Raw genomic sequence first — 6,710 nt, 5'->3', positions numbered from 1 at the left:
TCCCCCACTCCGTCTGTCTCTGTTTCTGTCTCTGTCTCTCTCGTTTGTATATGGTAGACTGGAGAGACAACTGAATGGTTAAGAACACTTGCTACCCCAATAGAAGACCTAGGTTTGGTTCCCAGCTTCCATGTGGCAGCTCACTCCTGTCTGTAACTCTAGATTCGGGCCAGCCTAGGCTCTGTAAGGAGATGTCTCTCCTCTTCTGTGGCTCTGTGCTTTCTGAGACTTGGGCGAGTTCTCCAGAGTCCCCTATATGGACAGACTTATACAGGGTTGGAGTCACAGAGCTTGCTGACCGTGAGACTGATGGGTGGGGGATGGAGCAATGGATCAGTGGGCAACGTGCTTGCCACTTAAGCATGAGCTGAGCTTGGGTCTGCAGTAGCTAAGGAAAAAGCTAGGTGCCACAGCTTACATTTGTTACCCAGTGCCACCGTTCACATTTGTTACCCAGTGCAGGAGACATGTGGTGTGTGTGTGTGTGTGTGTGTGTGTGTGTGTGTGTGTGTGTAGGTGGACTCATGGAGTTGGCTGGCCAGCAAGTCTAGCCAAACTGATGACTTCTGTGTGAGACCTTGTCTCAAAAAGTAAGGTGTAGAAATGATAGAGTAAAATACCCAGTGGTGATCTCTGGCCTTACACACACACGCATACACACACACACACACACACACACACACACACACACACGAGGTGGGGGGAGAGGTACACATGCATACACCACACACACAGAGAATGAGGATCAGGTGGCACCTGTCATCCGAGCTGAAAAAAGACAGTCCGTGACTCCAGCACTCAGGAGGTATAGGCAGGAGTTTAGGAGTTCAAGGCCAGCCTCAGCTACATAGTGAATTTGAGGCCAACCTGGCCTGCATGAAATCTTGCCTCAAAAAACAAACAACAAAAAAAGCAATTGAGAAATTGTTTAACAAAACCATGTTGTCTGTCTGTGCTTTCTAGTTTGTAATTGTGTGTATATGCGTGTGTCTGGTGTGCCCAAAGATGGCATCAGATCTGGAGCTATAGTTTTGAGCAGCTATAAAATGGCAGATGTGGGTGCTGGAAACTGAACTGGGGTCTTCTGGAACAGCAGTATACAATCTTAACTTCTGATCAAGCAATCTCTCCAGTCAAACGTCCATTTTTGAAATTCCAACAAAACATGAATCATTGCTTATATGCAAATATCTGCTTAAAGTGTAGATGCCCCTTCAGGGCAAATTTTTAACTTTCTGTTTCATTTGAGACACAGACTCGGGACTAGGCTGGCCTTGATTTCACAATTCTCATGCCTCGGCTTCCTAAGTGCTAAGCCACAGATGTGAGGGCAATTGACTGTGACATCTGTCACTCCACTGATTGATTACCGGAGTTGACTCAGCTGACCTAGCTGGCCAGGTATGACCAGGTAGGTGTTCCTAGTCTCCATATATGTCCCTTTCCTACTCAGATGAGGACAAGTATTTGCTCAAGGATATGAGTAGCCGTACTCACCTGCGAGAGCCTCCAGACAAACTTCCAAGTGCTGAGCCACCACACCCGCTGTTTACCATACACACACACACATGCATGCATGTGTACATACATACTCACAAATATAAAGCTTTTGGTTGGTTGGTTTCTTTTTCCTTTTTTATTTTGTAAAGATTTTATTTATTTTATGTCTATGAGTACACTGTAGCCAACTTCAGACACTCCAGAAGAGGGCATCGGATCTCATTACAGATGGTTGTGAGCCACCATGTGGTTGCTGGGATTTGAACTCAGGACTTCTGGAAGAGCAGTCAGTGCTCTTACCCACTGAGCCATCTACCCACTGAGTCATCTCTCCAGCCCCAGTTGGTTGGTTTTCAAGACAGGGTTTCTTTGTGTAGCCCTGGCTGTTCTAGAACTTACTATGTAGACCAGGCTGGCCTTGAATTCACAGAGCTTTCCAAGTGCTGGGATCAAAGGTGTATGGCACCACACCAGGCTCTGCTCTTTATAAATTATGCATTTGTATGTGTGTGTGTGTGTGTGTGTGTGTGTGTGCATGTGGAGGTCAGAGCTCAATCTTGGATGTTGTTCTTCAGTAGCCATTTATTTTACTTTCTGAGATAAGGCCTCTGAGTCCTGGGGCTCAGTGATCAGGCCAGGCTGGTTGGCTAACAAACCCCAGGGACCTACTGATCCCTGCATCTCCACGGCTGGGCTTGCCAGGGTGAGCCACCCTGGCAAGCTTCCTGTGCAGATGCGGTGGATCAAACCCAGGTCTTCACACTTGCATGGCAAGCGCTTTACCCAGTAAGCCATCTGTCTGCTTTTGAATCACACACTCAATTTACTAAACTCATCCAAAGATATGGCTCTGGCCACAAGAAGGGAGCAGAGGGGGATTGGAGCTTGTCATCCACAAGTTCACCAGTCATTCATAGAACATTTGAGGCCAGCCTAGGCTACATGAGACCCTGCTTCAAAACAAGAAACAAAGCCAGGCGGGGGTGGCACCTTTAATCCTAGCACTCAGGAGGCAGAGGCAGGGGGATCTCTGTGAGTTCAAGGTCACCCTGGTCTACAGAGTGAGTTCAAGGACTCTCAGGTTATCTGATGTGAGACCTTGTCTCAATGCCACTCCCTGACCCCCAAAAGGAAAGAAACTAGGTCAAATTTGAATTGGTCTGCAGCTGTATCCTGGGATCGCAGCCTCCAGCCTCAAATGGTCATCAAACTGTTCGTTTGCCTTTAGACTTTACCGAGATGAAGCCACGCCCTCAAAGCCCCGCTGTTAAAAACACTCTTCTGTCCTAGCTAAAGCTCCCAGACCTGTACCTGCTGAGGACTCAGTTGATCTGGAGTCTAAAGGGAGCAGCGATCCATTTTGGGGGCTCTAGCTCAAGGCTGCGCATGAGAACTGCATTCTGGACTTAGTATAGAACTGGGTGACGGCATGCCCTGTGCACGTGCCGAGAACTGTGATTGGTAGCTCTGGAAACAGAATAAAGGCTCCTGGGTTCACCAAGAAAACCTTTCTGCTTCTAATGGAGGGTCTGCAGCTAGTCAGACTTCGCTATGAAACATAGGTGTGAAGACTCTGATTTCCAAACATCCTGGTTCACATGGATTTTTTTTTTTTTTTTTGATAAGGTCTCTAACATTAGTTGGCCTTGAACTTGAACTTTTTTCTTTTGTTTGTGTGTGTGTGTGTGTGTGTTTGATTTTTTTTTGTTTTGTTTTGTTTTGTTTTGGGTTTTTTTGGTTTTTTTTCGAGACAGGGTTTCTCTGTGTAGCCGCCCTGGCTGTCCTGGATCTCACTCTGTAGACCAGGCTGGCCTCGAACTCAGAAATCCACCTGCCTCTGCTTCCCGAGTGCTGGGATTAAAGGCGTGCGCCACCACCGCCCGGCTTGATTTTTGCATTTTTAAGACAGAATTTCTCTATGTAGCTTTGGCTGTTCTGGAACTTGCTCCATAGACCAGGCTGGCCTCGGAACTCACGGAGATCCTCCTGCCTCTGCCTCTTGAGTGCTGGGATTAAAGTCATGAGCCAACACCACCTGGCTGGCCATACATCCTTTCTTGATAGCAAAGGATAACTTTGAACTTCTGATCCTTCTGCCTCTATCTCCTAAGTGCCAGAACTATAGGGTGAGACAACATGCCCAGTTTACATTATGCTAGAAATTATATCTAGAGCTTCATGCATACTAGTAAGAACTCTACAACAGACCTGCATCCCAGGGATGATTTTTAAGATTTTGCTATTCCAGGTGTTTGTGAACGCACACACACACACACACACACACACACACACACACACACACACACACACCAGAAAGAGAAAGAGTGGACTTCAAGAAAAGCAAATAAAATAAAATAAAATAAAATAAAATAAAATAAAATATTGGCTATATAGAGACCCAGTCTCAAAAGTCTGAAAACTAACAAACAAACAAACAAACAAACAAACAAAACAAAACAAAAAACAAAAGATAAAACAAGGCCACAAGTCATTGTTGACTCTCCTGGCAGATCACCTAGCTAGATAAAGGGGGAATGTGTCTATGAACCAGGAAACACTGAAGGAATTCTGGTGCAAAGAGCCACTGACTCCAGCTTCCCAGACACAGCAGTGGAGAAGCCCTGACAAGCTCACTGCTCGGCTTGGATTCCCCAAGATAGAGCAGGGCAAACAGGTGTTTTGTCTACAACTCAAGTGTCCCAGAGCCAGGAAAGCCAGAGGCACAGGAAAGCGCACGTAAACTGAATGCCAGTAACTGTTTGACCCAGAGCTCCCAGCGTTCCTGAGCTCCACTTCCTCATTCATAAAACAGAGAGCCTGCTCCATACCTGCCGGGCAAAAATGGACTGGGATATGGGCCCAGGTCTCTCCAGCTGTACATTTATAGTAACATCAGCTAATGCTGTGTTATTTTTACTCCCTACACAGACTAACATCAGACCCAGTGCAGTGTCCTGTCCAAGTGTCTGTTTACACAAGAGGGGCATCTGTGAACATTGCTCATCCTTTTCGAGGTCCTCACCCAGCTTTGTCCCCACCATAGTCCCCAACGGGGCTGAGCACCTCATTTTTTTTAGGGGGATGCACATTGTATAAGAATTGGGGAGAAAGAGCCTCTCCTCCCACTCTGAGATCCAGGTCTAGCCAATATGATGCTCCTGCCAGAATCAGGACCTCTTGGGTGCCATGGAGGTCCAGGGCCAGGTAAGACACTCTCCTGAGTGGGTCTCCTGCTGTTGTTGTTCAGTTGCCCTCCGTCATTGGTTGTCTTCATGGTTGCTCTCCAGTCTTCTGGTGAATTTTGTGAGCTCCCGGAAACATCTTCCTTCTGGAGATGAAGCCGGCAGAGCAGGTTGCTATGCTTCCAACCGTGACGGTTGTTATGGGAAATTAAGATAACTCCTCATCATGCTGGGATGCCTGTGTCGGGAAGAGGGGCGTGAGCCAAACAAGCCATGATGTGCAGAGCTACGAGTTTTCTAGGGGAAATCAGCACCATGCACAAGGGGGAGAAATCTGCCACGGGTTCCCCTGGGTTCAAGGAGGTTTCCCTGCCCTTTGATGTGGCAGCAAACCCTCTAACAAGTCTTACACAACCTCCAACCCAGCAACTCGGGAAACAGGATAAAGCAGGAGGCCAGGAGGGCAAGTTCCTGGTTCAGAGTCATAATCACATGCTATAAAACTGGAAACAAGATTTCCCTTGATAAACACAAAATCAAAGGTAAGAAAATGTGGACAGTGCTTGCTTTTTCCTATCTATCCCTGCGCCGCGGAGGGTTAACTTAGACTCTGCTTTTTCTTCTTACAAGAACATGAGCCAAGAGTCTAGGCCGAGGTGGGTCAGGTAGAGACCTGGAATGACAAGCTTCCCTCCCAGAGCTGCCTGGAATGGCTGTGGGCCAAACTTCCTTTTTCCTTCCCTCGTCCATTGGCAACTGATGCTGGTAATGACCAATCCTGACGTTGAGTTGCACAACCCCAGCTGAGCTTTGGCTCCTCAGTGGACTCTTTCTCAAGACCCCTAAGCAGGAACCTTCGATGTCTGCTCCACCTGACACCTCTATGGTTTAACTGTTGACTGCTCCCCCCAGAGTTCTGGGTATCTGAACACTCGCTCCAGTGTAGGGAATGTCGAGGAACTTAGGAATGGAGTCAGCTTGCTGGAGGAAGTGGGTCACCAGGGCACCTCTGGAGGTTTTATAGCCCACCCTCACTTCCTGTTCTCTCTCTGATTCCTGGCTGGGAATGAATCGAGACCCACCACTTCCGGCTCCTGCCATCAGGCCTTCTGGCCAGCATGGAATGTACCTCTCTGCGAGCTGTGATGCAGAGAAAAGTCTTCCTCGCTGACATTGCTTTCGGCAGGCATTTTTAACACAGCAATAAGAAAGAAGCGATGAAGCCACACCGGGGACCAGGGCGTCATTCAGGTCTCTATCCTGTTTGAAAACACTTTGAAGGACAACAGACGTTCCTGGTAGTACCAGGGTTAGAAATGGTACCCAGTGCTTGTCGAGTGAGTGTGTGAGGAGCATAACCCCGTGAGAAGGGCATCAGTCTCCGAGTTCACAGTTGGTAACAACATTGCTTTGGCCTCGAAGATGCTAAGATCAGCGTACGTGCACCTGCTAGCAAGTATCACAGGGAACCTGGAGGGGGGAGGGAGTGTAGAAGACCATGCAGACAGAGCTTCAGGCACCAAGGAGATGTGGATGAATTGAATAAATGAACTATTTAACTGGCAAGCAGCTCTCAAGGGCCATGTGTGATAGTGAATGGGAGGGGCAGAAGTCATAGTTCATAACAGAAAATGTCAGCAACAGCATTGCTAGCAAGCTCTCTGCCCTGGTCCCAGCCACTCTGAAGAGACCAGTGGCTCTGCTCATCCCTCAAGGGGGAAACATACTTTTGAGGGAAAAAAATTATAAATATATTTATATATAATAAATTTATTATCATTATTACTGTTTTATTATTATTACTGAGCCTGACTTGGAGGAACTTAACATGTAGACCAGAATAGCTTTGAAGTCAGAGATTCATCGACTGTTACCTCTCAAGTACTGGGATTGAAGGTGCACAACCAACATGCCTAGCTGAGACCACATTTTTTATTTTTTTATCATTATTACTTTTTCGAGACAGGGTCTCATTATATAGGTCTTGTTGTCCTGGAATTCACTATGTAGACCAGGTGGTCTCAAAGT

This window comes from Mus pahari, chromosome 14, assembly GCF_900095145.1.
Source record: "Mus pahari chromosome 14, PAHARI_EIJ_v1.1, whole genome shotgun sequence".
NCBI classification, from domain to species: domain Eukaryota; kingdom Metazoa; phylum Chordata; class Mammalia; order Rodentia; family Muridae; genus Mus; species Mus pahari.
This window is presented reverse-complemented; position numbering follows the sequence as displayed.